The sequence below is a fragment of the Micromys minutus genome (assembly GCF_963924665.1).
Source record: "Micromys minutus genome assembly, chromosome: 9".
Lineage (NCBI taxonomy): Eukaryota > Metazoa > Chordata > Mammalia > Rodentia > Muridae > Micromys > Micromys minutus.
This window is the reverse complement of record NC_137978.1, coordinates 29,712,969-29,728,075: the sequence shown is the minus strand read 5'-3', so window position 1 is coordinate 29,728,075 and position 15,107 is coordinate 29,712,969. Positions and strand designations below refer to the sequence as shown.

General features: G+C 37.9%; 1 protein-coding gene and 1 pseudogene across 3 annotated transcripts in view; both read right to left on the bottom strand.

Moving 5' to 3' along the window:
• AGBL4 (AGBL carboxypeptidase 4) overlaps positions 1-15,107 on the bottom strand; it is a gene marked incomplete at both ends in the record, with an annotated part of 1,110,674 nt that overhangs the window by 827,333 nt on the left and 268,234 nt on the right. The window lies entirely within an intron of this gene.
• LOC308424479 lies at positions 6,464-7,156 on the bottom strand (annotated as a pseudogene). The gene is made up of 2 exons: positions 6,840-7,156; positions 6,464-6,753 (listed from the first exon to the last, which is right to left on the bottom strand). The product of its transcript is annotated as an uncharacterized misc_RNA (transcript).

The window sequence follows — 15,107 nt, the reverse complement described above, 5'->3', positions numbered from 1 at the left end:
TCTGAGTTACTTCACTCAGAATGATATTGTCAAATTCCATCCATTTACATGCAAAATTCAAGATGTCTTTGTTTTTAATAGCTGAGTAGTATCCCATTGTGTAACTGAAATACATTTTCTTTATCCATTATTCAGTGGAGGGACATCTAGGTTGTTTCTAGTTTCTGGTTATTATGAATAAAGCTACTATGAACATAGTAATCCAGAGTCTGTGAAGGCCCAAGAAAGGATGCTTGAAGACCATTTAGAAGGGGAATAAAGTAGTAGTCAGGTGGGGAGATAGAACTGGGTGGGAGAGGTTGTGCAGAGGGGAAAGGGGGTTTCAGGATCAGGTGAGGGGAGGAACAGGAAAAATGGCCAAATGGCCATGAAAATGAATGAAAATCTACAACTGGCAGGGGTAGAGAGGTGGGGGGGGGAGCATCTCAAGAACATGCCAGAAGTGCCAAAGAATCAACAAGGGTGACCTCATTTCTGACTCTCAGCATTTCAAATATTAAACATGAAGAGGTCACCTCCTATAGTCAGGCAGGCACCCCAGTGAAGCTATAGGGACACCAACCTGCCCACAAAACTGATGACCTAAAATTTATCCTATTTACAAGAAATGTGTGAACAGGGAATGGAGCAGACACTAATGGAATGGACAAGCAATAACCTGCCCAACTAGAGACCTATCCCGTGGGCAAGCACCAATCCCTAACACTATTAATGATACTCTGTTATGCATAAAGTCGGGAATCTAGCATTGTTGTTCTCTGAAAGTCTCCACACATAGCTAAACTGTGGGAAGGAATGAAGGCCCTGAAGGGGATAGAAACTCCACAGAAAGACCAACAGAATCAGATAACCTGGACCCTTGGGGCTCTCAGAGATTGTAACACAAACCAAAGAGCATACACAGGGTCCTCCTATGCCCTCCATATATATGTAGCAAATGTACAGCTCAGTCTTTATGTGAGTCCCAAGCAACTGGTGTGTGGGGCTACCACAAACAGTGCTGCCTGTCTGTGAGATATGTTCCTTTAGCTGGGTTACCTTGTTTGGCCTCAGTGGAAAGGATGTGCCTAGCCCCTCGGAAACTTGAAATGCCAGGTTTGGGGTATGCCCATGTGGGTCCTCCACCATCTCAGAGTAAAAGGGGAAAGAGGTGAGAAAAGGGGACAGGTGGGCAGCAATTGGGGTATAAAATGAATAAAGAAAAAAAGATATGTTTTTGAGAACATAATTGTAATTAAGCATAATTTAATTGTACATAATACAAGGTGTAAAAACATCACATTAATATTTAACATGTATAATTTTTATGCTCCTGTATATTAATTAAAAGTACATTTTGCAAATAAATGTTAAGCTACTTGTAGGTAACTTTTATAGGTGGCCAGTGTAAGAAATGTTCACACATGAGAAGCAACCTAATACCTTTGAAAAATTCTAGTTTAAACATAGATGCCATGAATTTAAGGAAATTTCCTAGAAAAAGAATATACATAATAATTTCTACTAGAATGTCAGGTCAAAAAACATTTCTGCATTCTTTCATAGAACATAGGGAAGACTGTCAGTGTGTTGTTTGTGCCTATGTCCAGGGAGCTGAAAGCTATGTAAAGTATTTAAATGAAATAATCGTTTAATAAATTGTCTAATATTTAAATTATTCAACTATTCAAATGAGTACGCCATTTGAACAATCACCATTTAGGTCTTTAAAATTAGTTTTTAAGATTTCTTTTAGTATGTATATATGTATGTGTTTGTGCATCGTATGTACACATGAACTATGGTGCCCACAGAGGCCAGGAGAATTAGTTTCCCTGGAGCTGGAACCACAGGCAATTCTAAGTCACCCAACATAGGTGTTAGCAACCAAATTTGGATCCCCTACAACATTATCTCAATTGATAATTTCTCCAGCTCTTGGTTACTGCTTTTGTCTTGCTCTTCATCAAACAATTGCAAGCCATTACAAATAAATAAATAAAACAAATAAACCCTGAGATATTCAAATATTTTCCGCACATTCCTGCCAGGTTCAACTAAAGATTCTAGGCATTCTGTTTAGAAGCATAAGAAGACTCTCAAGGGTAGTTGACTACTAGTGATCTGGAGGAAACTGAGTCAGAGAAGTTAAGGAGCTTGAGAACATTCAATAATAGGAATTAAAAGAGAACTGAATTTAAATTTCATGCTTCAGTGACTTATTTTCTTGCTGCTCCATAAAGTTGTTTTATTCCCAGGAACCATACCTAAGAAATAAAGGGAGCATAGGTTTGATGTGTACAGATCTTGGTAGCACCACTGAGCCCTTTGTGGCTCACTTTTTCTCTAGAACATTATCTGCTGCATGGTAGGTGGTTGCAAAAGCACATTTATTCGAGAGTGAATGTAAACTTAATGAAAAACACACTATGCCTGGAGTTCATGAATTCCCCAAATTCATTCTTTTCCTCATTGTTTAATATCAGAAGTAATTCTCTTGTGTATGAACCAGAGATTTTGTGCCAAACAAGTAATTTTTGAATAACTAAGTATGTAAATATTTTGTTTTTTAAATACAATACAAATTTACAGAAGGAAGCCTTATGAAACAAAAATCTGTTGTCTGCACTGTCACCTCTGCCTCAGTGGCATATCAAGTTATTCTCTAAAAGTTTAATAAAAATAGGGAAGAGAAGAGAGAACCGTGGGATGTCTATCCTCACACAAAAAAAGTTGGTGAGTAAGAAAAGCCATAGCTATTGAAGACAAACTAAAGGTCTTAGTGATTTGACCCTAGGTCTAACCAGTGTGTTCAGAGCTGTTCTTATCTGTGCTTGATTCCCCTCACTGAATCAAATCTCTTGTAAACAGAGCACTACACACAGCATGGTTTTCAAAGGGCTTTGGAACCCACAGTCTAATTCCCTTACAACTTCAGTGAGCAGAAAACAGGGAGCAAACTGAAGCGTGAGGACTATGAGAGCTGCTTTATGCACAAAGCTGATAAAGAACTGAGGTTTGAAACCAGGTGTCATAGTCAAAGGTCCTGCCAGCGCACAGCCATGCCTTGTCAAAGCGAAGGGAGGATTTATTGTATGTTGTAAGCCTAAACTCAGTGAAACCAAAAGAGCAAAGTGTCTTAACTAACAGACAGGCACTGTGCTGTCTCGTGCTAGGAACCAAGGCAACTCCAGCAGCTAAGTGAAGTTAACTCTTTCACTTGCGCACTTACTACAAGTGAAAAACAAGTAGTTTTCTATGACTTTGTACCACTAAAATTACAGTATTAAAATATTTCTAAAAAATATTGATATAAACTAGTCTCACAAACCTTGTTTAGTCTATACCCTGCTTATGATTTTATTTTTAAACCCAGTACACTCCAGAGTACAATTGACATTCAGTATTCATGGCAGATGGGTTTTGGGTTTCAGGACTTACTTCCCAGTGCTAAAATTTATATAGAAATGTTCAATTCCCTTGTGTGAAATGGTGTGGAATTTGCATGACCTTCATTCCTCCTCTGATATATTTCTAATCATCACTAGATTACTTACTTTCTCTGTTGAAATAGGAGCTGTATTGTTTAGGTAATAAGGACAAGAAAACAGGTACACATGTTCAGTACAGATAAACTTGCTTAGCAGTTTGTTGAAGCCATACAAACACACACACACACACACACACACACACACACACACACACGATAGAAAAAGCCACTTGTAGTGTGCTATTTGAAGGTACATTCATTACACACCTCACACTGTTGGTAAACTATCTGCTGTCACTTTCTTCTTATCCTTATGCATTAGAAGTCTTAGCCAAACTGGTGGCTAGACACTTTTTGAACTTTCTTCTTTTCAAATAAAATCGGTGCTTCTTCTCTGTACAGTAAAGTAGTGGCCTAAATATGGACTCCTGTCAAACTTGCACATCTGCAGCAAATCCTAGTCTTCCTTTATGATCTCTGTTAAATGTCACATCTTATGCAAAGCATTTTCCAATCGGCTACAACCCTATTATTTTATTATTATCTTATACTATTATGGGTGATAGGAATTCAAAAACACACTGTAAGCTGACATTCAAGGGGTTCCTATATTTCTACTATTGTAAAACCAGTGCGTGGAGAAGCTGGGATGTGAGAGAAGCATACACATCTGAGAGAACATAGAAAAATGGAGAAACTACAGAGAGACAGTTTTCAGTTCAATGTTAGGAAAATGACCATGCCAGTTGATCAGCTGAACTAGACAAGTGACCTACTGCCAACTACAAAGAATACGTTCTCACAACACAAAGCTTCTAAGAAGAGATTGAAGATGCAAGGACAGGCATTCTAGAAGAAAGTTCTGGTATCTGAATCCAAACAATTCTGAGTTTCAGTATGAATACACATTACAAAGGGAAGGGGGGTAGAAGAAATTGCAGTTTCTCTCAAAGTTCATTGCTACTTTTCTAAGATCTTGAGGCAGCATTTTTTTTAACCAAAGATCATTGACTTTTGGAGTTTAAAAATCTGTTAAAATATTTTATTATAAATCTTCAACCTATTCAGTTGATCAGTAGAACAACCAAGTCCCTAGTAGAGAAAGCAAATCCCTGAAAATTCAAAGAACTGGTCAGATTCAAAGCAAGCACAAAGTTTCCCTGGTGCAGATTGTTGTATTCTCTGGTGCTGCAACTCCTCAAAAGCGATTCAATTGTGTATAGAAGACAGACAAACTTGGTTACTCTCACACTGGAAATCTGTGCACCAAAAATTTTTACAAAGTTAATTAGTTTCACTCCTGACAAACGGCAAACCCCAAATTTGTCCTGCATAATATTTTCTAGAAACCCAGATATAAATTTCAGAAATACATTCTAAGACATTATGAATTCTTCTTACATTCATAGAGATTTCATTATATATATGTATATATATATATACATATATTCTTTGCTCTGTTTTGTACAGTTAGAATTATTGATGTTCTTCAATATTTACTATTTCTGTCTTTATAAAATTCAAATAAAATTTGACAAACTTATGTAAGATAGTCTTTTGGAAGAGTTATGAGAAAGAGACCTGCGTATGATTAGGGACTCCACAAGAAGAACAACAGAATCAACTAACCTGGACCCTATGGATTCCCAGAAACTAAACCACCAACCAAAGAGCAGCCAAGGGATGGACCTAAGTTCCCTGCCTAAATGTAGCAGATGTGAAGTTAAGCCTTTATGTGGGTACTACAATTGCAGTAGGGGATGTCCCTAGATCTGTTGAGGATCCCGTTTCTCTAACTGCCTTCTCTGGCTTCAAGGAGTGATGTGCCTATTTCTGTGGTGACTTGATGTGCTAGTGTGTGGAGGGCCTTTTCTTTCACAAAGAAAGGCTGGAAGGAGGGGTTGTGTGAGGGTGGGACCTGGAGGAGAGGGTTTGCAATTGGGATTTAAAGTGACTACATAAAGTAATTAATGAAAAAAGAGAGAGAATTGACGTTTGGTCTACACAGAATTAAATTTTGTATAAGGTGACAGATAACAGGTCTATTTTAATCCCCCTGAATGTTGACATTAAGTTTCCTCAAACCCATCTGCTGAAGATGCCTTCTTTTTTCTGGTGTATAGTTTGGTGTCTTTGTCAAATATTAAGTGGCTGAAGTTACATGTGCTCATGTTTTAGTCAGCTACTTTGTTGCATTGGATATATGTGTTTTATGCTATTACCATATTATTTTAATCTCTGTTTCTAAGATCTGGAATGGTAACCCCTCTGTTGTTTTGGCAATCCAGATTCTTTTGTCATTTCATATGAATTTTATGATAGTCCCCACCAACCCCCCATTTCAGCAAATAATGGGATAAGTATTTTGGTTGAGGTTGAACTAAATTTGATAATTGCTTTGGTAACAAAAAGTCATTTTTACAGCATTAGTTCTACCAATCCGTGAGGATGGGATGCTTTCTTTCATTTTCTTCCTTTCTTTCTTTCTTTCTTTCTTTTTTTTTTTTTTTTTTTTTTTTTGAGTTGTGTAGCCCTTTATTAGCAACTATAATGAAGATAAATAAAATAAAACAACTATCTGTTGTACAAAATGAGTAGTAATTGTCTATAACTGGAGATTTCTTATACTTTAATACAGATCATTTATGAATCAATTTTATTAAAAAGCTTTCACCCTTTGTCTGTGTACAATTTGCAAAACTATTCTGAAAGCAGAATATATGTTCATGAGTCTTCAAAGAGCACAAATTTCAAATGTGCTCAATGCGTTACAAGTCACTGTGTGCCAATTGGGCGAATATTTTGATTCTGGCCTTATGAGTTGAAATTAAGAAGGACCGCAACGACTAGAAAAGAAGAAAAGATTTCTATTCGTCTGAAGTTTCAGAATCCCACCCCCCCCACACACACCAAAACCAACACGTTGGTAAAGGCTAGGCTGGACCCTGGACAGAGTCTGCGTCTGTGCAGGTGGTGTCTCTGAGGATCAGAGCTTCAGTGGACCGTGAGTGCTCCAGCTGCATAACTGACTGACCTGTCTTGCCAGCTTCTGCTCTGGCTAGACTGGGCATAATTCAAAAAAAAAAGCTTATATTTATTCCATTCTTCTGAAGCTCCATGATAGCATTTAATAATAATATTCTGAAGGGATGTCTCCCATATATGATATTATGATATTTCTTCAAATAATTGCTAAAGGATACAGGATCTAATTGTTCTATAATATTCATACCCACTTTAACTAGATGTCCAATGGATCTATAAATAGCAGAAATCAGAGGAAACTAAAAAGATTACTAAGATCCACTAGATATTTACCAAAGAGTTTTCCTGAAACCCTGTTCTTTTGACTCAGAGCTCCAACTAGTACAGGAATAAAGGTAAACACGTCTTTATAGATTTCCATGGCTTTAGCTGTATAAGGCAAATGAATATCAATACTGTGTTCATCTTCATCTTTCTTCAGAGACATACGTTCAAACATCCAGTCTTACATAGCTCTCTATAAATCTTTTTGGTCAATATGAAGGTAATACAGCAGATTCCTATATATATTCACACTGGAGAGTGCACATCAAGACAAGAGCACATGATGGGAAGGCCCATGGATGAAAATCCTTCAGGTAATAAATGGATCCCCTTGTTTGTAAGCATGGGCAGCGCAAGATCAGTTCCAGTATCCTGCATGGGGTGCAATATGACTCTAGCAGGTCTTTTCAGAGACTGTACTTGTGAAAACCAACCCTCTAGCTACCACTGCTCTACCAGGCTGCCTCGGCAAGCTCCCCAGAGGAAGAGGCACCCCATTGTGTATGACTTGCTAAGTCTCCCACTGACCCTACCCCTGTGACTCTGCCATTTGTTTCCCATTTTCTAATGACCATCTTTCTTCAGAGGTTTAGGTTTTCATTATAGAGTTCCTTCACTTCCTTCATTAAGTTTATTTCTAAGTGCTATATTGTATTTAAAGGTGTTGTGATTAGACTGGGAAGTATTCTCAGAGAGCAAAAATTAAACAATTTGCCATATTATACTAGTTATTCCTTGGTATATGCCCAAAGTACTTGATGCCCAAAGGTACTTAGTGGGCTATGCCACTGCTTCTCAATTCACAAAAGCTAGGAAATAGAAGCAATCTAAGTGTTCTTCAATGGACAGATTAATAATTAATATGGTACATATACAATATGGAATATATGCAGCTATAAAGAAAAATTGAAGTCATGAACCTTGAAAATAAATGGGTGAAACTAGAAAAAATTGTCTCACTATTAACTTTATTTAAAATAAAATCTATAATATTTATGCCAGCATATATATATATATATATGATTTACATGGATTTTCTCATCTAAGTTGACAAAGCTACATCCAAGTGGCAAAGACTACATAAGAAAAACCCTAACACTGGACAACACTGGACATGATAAGCCTCCTTTTAAATTGCTGGTCAGTTGTTGAAGAGTTTCCCCAAACAGCCTGCTTCTATTCTATTTCATTGTGCCCCAGAGGTTGCATGTAAGTCTGTATTGCTGAACACCACACACTTCAGGCACAAAGCTCAGAGGTCCCTGAGCTAGACCTAGCCTGAATGCCTCCTTCCTGAATGTTGAATACCATGCTACCACAAGGTACCCTGAAAGCTTCCAAAGGAGGGAAGCAACCAACTGTGCAACCTAGATCGGCTGCCTACGAATCTCAACAACTAGGTCACAGTCAACACTACTGCACAATAAGTTTACAGCAGTAACACACCTTATCTTGGCAGTAACCAACAGCTCCATAATTGGCCTTAAGACAGGCTCACAAGGAAGTAAGCCATGCCCAGTACCAGGAACCTAGCCAATCCAAAGACTAGTGAAGTCATAGATCTTGAGGAAAACCTACAACCACTACTTTACTCAGCTGAAAAACTAAATATCTTCCCTTATACCCACAGATAAGTGTACTCTAAACCTTCATTAAGAAACTTTCTCTTAGCAACAGGTATAAAATATTATGAAACAAAACAACACACACATACACACACACACACACACACACACACACACACACACACACAAAACAGAAACAAAAACAAAACCACAATCACAAAGCAGAGTTGTGAAGCCTAGTCCCATAAAATACATGCCCACCTAGGACTCGGGTTATTGTGGAGAAGAAGATCTGGCAGGAAGATTTTCAGAGCCAGAGGATCAGAGGATTTGCTGTGAGACTGTCTCCTATAATAATGTTGGAAGCTACTCCCATAAAGTCTTACCAACATGACCTCTTACCATGACCTAAACAATGAAAACAATAAGCATGCCAAAGTGATCTTCAGAAAGCCCATGGCACCACAACCCTACACAAGAACTACAGGCAACTAAGGAGTGCAGAGAGCAGGGTATAGTCTTCTGCCTATCCAATGCTAAACAGTCAAGCCGGAAAACATTCACACAAATGACATTATTCAAACTGAGCAGGTTATATTTAGGAATATATATGTCCATATACATATATATGTATGAGTGTGTGTATGTGTGTGTAAGAAGAAAAAAAAGAAGCCATGAATATGAGAGAAATGAGTGTATGTGAGAAGGTTTTTCTTTCCCTGCTACTCTTTATTTTTAACTTCACTTTTTGAGAATTTTATATGTGAATATTACATTTTCATTATTTCCCATCAGCCTTTACTCCCTCCAACTTCTCCCTCACACCAGACTTCTTATACTTTATTGTTGTTTTACATACACACATAAATATAAACTTATAAATAAAACTGCCTGAGTTCCTTTCTTACTATATATTTAGGAGTTAGTGCTGGGGACTTGATAACCTATTCAGAGACTCGTTCCTGGAGAAGACATATTTCGTCCTCCATCAGCAAGGATGTGGCCTTGTAAGATTTCCACATTCACGTTGCCATGCCAATTTTATTTAGGCGAATATACTATTGAGATTTTATTGATGTAATTTCCCTGTCATATACAAGATACTAAGTCTCACCATGTTGGTCCTCTGGCTCTTACAAGTTTTCTGCTCAGTTATTTTGTGATGTTCGTTGAGCCTTAGGTGTAGGAGTTATACTGTAAATGCATCAACTGGGACTGGGCATCCAGTGTCAGTGATTTACATTTTGACCAATTATAGTTTTCTGTGGTGTCCTTTGATGAGTGATAAAAATATCTACAGTTATTAAAATAGTATTTAGAATATAATTAGACATTATACTAGTTTAGAAAACTGACAGTAACAGGTTCTCTTCTAGGGCCCATAAGCTCACAAGTTGCAAGCAATATGCTATGTGTATAGAACCAGGTATGATTTCCCTCTTACTGACTAGACTTTAAATTTGAACCTTCATCACAGTTCTGGTCATTTATAGGGGTATTGCAGCTGACTAGGACTATTCCTTGCTTTTCTCTCTTGGCAGCTTGCATAGGACCTGATATTATGGGAACTAGTCCTCTACTTCTCCAATCCCCATCACATATCAATCATATCCTGTCATATATGGCAACAGAGCTAGAAAGAGGTTGACACAAGTGAAGTGCCCAAAGCACATCATTTAATGACACACTGACCTTCAGGTGGTGACTGTGCACATAGCCAATCCTCAGAATACAAATTTAGGAGTGGGGTGATTAACACACAAATTTCTGAGAATACAGCTTTACCAAAGCAGAGATTTCTAAAGCAACTGAAACATGAAGAAACTGGGACTCAGATATATTAACCTGAAGTTGCTCAGGTCCTATGGCTATGAAATGCTAGATGGCAATTCAAACACCAAATCATTGGAGGGTTTTCTTCCTACTTTTACCCCAGTGCTCCTTTCCCTTTTTTCCTGTTGAAAAATGAATGAATTAATAAGATACAAGCCAAGGCGCAAAACGCTAGTTTCCCATTCTTATTCATAATATCATTCATACCACTTTAACTCTGCTGGGAGGAAGGGGATTTATATTTAGGTACCAGGAAGTTTTTAGTTTACTTTTCTGTCTTTCAAATTATTCTGTCACTCTGTGGCAACACTTAAATTGTCAAAAGATCCTCACTTCCTTCCTTTGCAAGAAACGTATTTGCACTCATTTAAAAATAAATTAGTGACTACATGTGATACCTCTAGTAGGTTAATATGGATCACATTAACATTAGATTGTCAATGTTCTCAAAGGATTTGTCAATCATACCTGTTAGAAAATCAGAATACACCAATTTCTGGCTCTTGTCATAAGACTTGGTACATCAAAATATATTTGACTTATTGGAGTCTGAGGGAAGACTTTCATGAAAACATTTCTCTTATTTGATTAAGAGTTGGAGGTCTGGTGAACAGAATTGCTTTTTATGCAAGTCCTGCCATTTTTCACACAGCCCTGGCTGCACAGGGCATGTTGCTTCGTATTCAAATTGAAATCAGAGACCAAATTGGTGTTTTCAGAGTTCTCGTCTGTGTGTCTAACTCATTCTCAACTGCACTACAGAACTCAGAGGATGCGCACTCATTATGTTTAATCTATACACACCAAGAACAAAACGTAACACGAAAATGGTCAGAGTTTTCTTGGTGTGTATAGATTAAACATAATGATCTTTGAATACTAAAAATTGCCACAAAGCTATATTCCTAGCTCTTGGATTATTAATGATTTAAGGTCTAGGTGTACCACACTCTGAGAGGGTGCTATGCATTTTTTTTCCTAAGAAGGACTGAGGTTTTCACTATTTGGCCTTTGTTATTCTTGAGCTTCATGTGGTATTCAAAGTTTCCTGGGGTTAGTATCCAGCTGTTGTTGGGCTGGGGATGCAGGGGCTGTGGTATGTGTCAAATGCAGAGCACTGTGCATACACGGCTCCCTGTAACCACCAAAGTACATCACTACATGTACTGGCCTTTCATAATGAGTTTTCATTCTTGCATAAAACTAATTTAACACACAGAGAAAGTGCTTAGCTCAGTTTATGATCCTATGAAATTCCCTCAGAAGATCATTTAATGTTTCTCATGTGGATGGTTGACTTAAGAAAAGTAATAGGTGGGACATAATTTACACTAGTATACTGGCAGACTTTTTGTGTCAACTTGACACAAGCTAGAATCACCAGAGAAAGGAACGAGAGCTGAAGAAATGCCCCTGTGAGATCAGGCTGTGGGGCATTTTCTCAATTAGTGATCAGTGTGGGAAGGCTCATCCCATTGTGTGGTGCCATCCCTGAATTAGTGGTCTTAGGTTCTCTAAGAACACAGGCTGAGCAAACCAGTAAGCCCCACCCATCCACAGCTTCTGCATCAGCTGCTACCTCCAGGTTCCTGCTCTGTTTGAGTTCCTCTCCTGTTTGATTTTTCTACTGAACTATGATGTGGAAGTACAAATCAAATAAACTGTCTTTTCTCCAACTTCCTTTTTGGACATGGTGTTTCCTTGAAGCAGTAGAAACCCTAACAAAGACAAATTGTAAGCCAGTATTCTCTTAGAAAATTTGATCTCACTGAGATTTAAAGAATGAGTTGGGAACAATAGGCCTAAAGTATATTATCAGGAATATTAAGAAAGTTTATTGAAAAAATAGTGTGTACAAACTCCTTAGGTCCAGAAAACATTGGTGAAGTTTAAAAAAGAAATGGTGTAAGAAACCTAGCCTTCTCCCAGAAGCCTCTACAAAGGCAGGCAACAAACTTCCCAAATCTTGGTCACTAGGCTCTTGTTCTCTGATCTTTTTTCAGGTACTGATTCAACTTTTAAAATATTTTTAATTATTTAAATTTTTATATTTAGTTGGTGAAGTATATTTCAAAAACGCAAAGCTACCACAAGTTTCTTTTAAGGACCCAAAAAGATCAGTTCATATGTAAGATATAGGTGAGCCTTTAAAGGGAAAGGTCACCACAAAGGTTAGAAGAAAAATTAGCTAAATAAATAAATAAATAAAACATAAGACTTTGGTAAGCAGAAAGCCCTCTCTCCTCTGCTTCGTTTTCATAAAATATTATTTAATTCAATTATCAGGTTTTATAGGACATTTTGAGATGCACTTTAATTGTAAAAGTCTATTTTCTTATAGCCTTTATCCAAATCTTAGTAACATAAAATTCATACATGCCCATATTGAACTCCCAGTGGTAAGAGATAAAATCCATTATATGAGCTAAGGATTTATTTCGACTCTATGGTTCTATTCTTGGCTTCATCATTAGCACAGTGAATCTCTTTGCTTTAAGAACTTTAGTATAATGTTAACATACTTTGTCATTTCTGTGGTATCAATTGTCTTATTAAAATATAATTTTCCATGAGCCAAATTCATTTACTTAATTAGAAGTCCATTGTCTCTTCAATATGCATAGTCTCGGAAGTCAACTCAAATTTGCAAATGGGAAGGGTGAGAAGGAAGACATTAAGCCCCTTAGCATGAGAGTGTCTAATTACAGCACTGCATTAGTGTGCACAGTACCTGGAATCACCGAAGATGGTATGCAACACCAGGAAACTCTATGATGATCTGTTAATAGTAAATGCCTCAAAACATGAATTTCAGACATGATTATGAATTTTCTGCTTTATGTGAAATATATTTTATTTCAGAAAGGAAAAAAGAGAACAATTTTCACTGAAAATAATATGAAAGGTTTTGTACACATTTAGATTTGGAAATTGGAGAAAAGTTGATAATATGGGTAGGTACTGAAGGAAGATATTATTTGTTTGTGTTTAATGTTTTACATTTTTAAAATTTCTTTAAGGCAGATTTATTAATGGGGAACAGAGCTAAACAGATAATACTCAATAGATGAATGTCAAATGGCTGAGAAGCACTTAAGAAAGGTTCTGCATCCTTAGCCATCAGGGTAATGTAAATCAAAAAAAAAAAAAAAAAAAAAAACAAAACAAAACAAAAACAACAAAAAAAAACCCTAAGATTCTACCTCATACCAGTCAGAATGGCAAAGATCAAAACTCAAGCAACAGCACAAAAGATGTGGAGAAAAAGGAACACTCCTCCACTGCTGGTGGGATTCCAAACTGGTACAAGCACTCTGAAAATCAATCTGGCAGTTCCTCAGAAAACTGAAAATAGTTCTAACCGAAGACCCAGCTATGCTCCTCCTGGGCATATACCCAAAAGATGCTCTACCATACCACAAGGGCATGTGCTCTATTATGTTCATAATAGCCTAAAGTTGGAAGCAACCCAAATGCCCCTCAACTAAGGAATGGATACAGAAAATGTGGTTCATTTACCCAATGGAACACTATTCAGCTATTAAAAAAAAAAAACAGAATATGAATTTTGTAGGCAAATGAATGAAACTAGAAAATAACATCTCAAGCAAGGTAAACCAGACCTAAAAGGACATGCATGATATATACTCGCTAATAAGTGGCTATTAGCTAAAAAGTACAGAATACCTAGGATAGAAGTCACAGACTGTATGAAGCTTAACAAAATGGTCCAAGTGTGGACACTTCAATCCCCCTTAGAAGGGGGAACAAAATAATTATGGGAGGCAGAAGGAGGGAAGGAACTGGGTGAAAGGGAGAAGGTAAGGAGGGGGCACAAGTTCTGGTATAGGGGGAGACAGGAGAAGAGCCCAGAGGATCTGGAGAATGAATGGAAATATGCAGCAGTAGGGGTTGGGGGAAAGAGAAACCTCTAGACTGTCCCAGAGATTTGGGATGTGAGGCTCCCAGGAGTCAATGGTAATGACTTTAGCTGAACTGCCCAATACTAGGGAGATGAAATATAAAGAGATCGCCTCCAGTAGATAGACATGGCCCCTGTTGAAACACAGGGCTGCTCACCCATCTTCAAAATGTTTGACCCAAAATTGTTCCTGTCTTTAAAAAATGCAGGGAAAAAATGAAGCAGAGGCTAAATGAAAGGTAATCCAGTGACCAGCCCAACTTGGGATCTATCCCATGTGCAGACACTAAATCCTGACACTATTACTGAGGCTATGTTATGCTTGCAGATAGGAGCCTAGCATGGCCACCAGCAGCTGATGGAGACAGATGCAGATACTTATAGGCAGCAATTGGACTAAGGTCTGGGATCCCATGGAAGGGTTAGTGGAAGGCTTGAAGGTGCTAAAGGAGATGTAACCCCATAGGAAGACCAACAGTATCAACTAATACAAACCCCTGGGAGCTCTCATAGAGTAAGCCACTAACCAAAGAGCACACATGGGCTGGTCCAGGGTCCAGGGTCCAGGGCACTTATGTAACAGAAGACTGCTTTATCTGGTTTCTGTGGAAGATGTGCCTAATTCTGTAGAAACTTGAGAACCCCAGAGTAGGAAGATACTGATATGGATTGGGGGGAAGGTGGATGGGTGGGTGGGGGTGCACCCTCTGAGAAACAAAGAGTAGGGGTAATGGGGTAAAGAACCTGGGAGAGAGGACTGAGAAAGGGGGCAACATTTGGAATGTAAATAAATGAAATAATTTAATGAAATAAATATTTCAGAACAAAATTCTCACAACTAGTTCGGGCTTCAGGATTAACATTAGATAGATAATAAAGACTTAGAATTTCATTACTTCACCTGTCCATGCTAATGATGCAAAATCCAGAGGCAAGGTTTTCAGAATGACTCTGATACTAGAGGGGAAAACAAAGAGTTGCTCTCAGATTTCCATAGAGGCTGCACCAG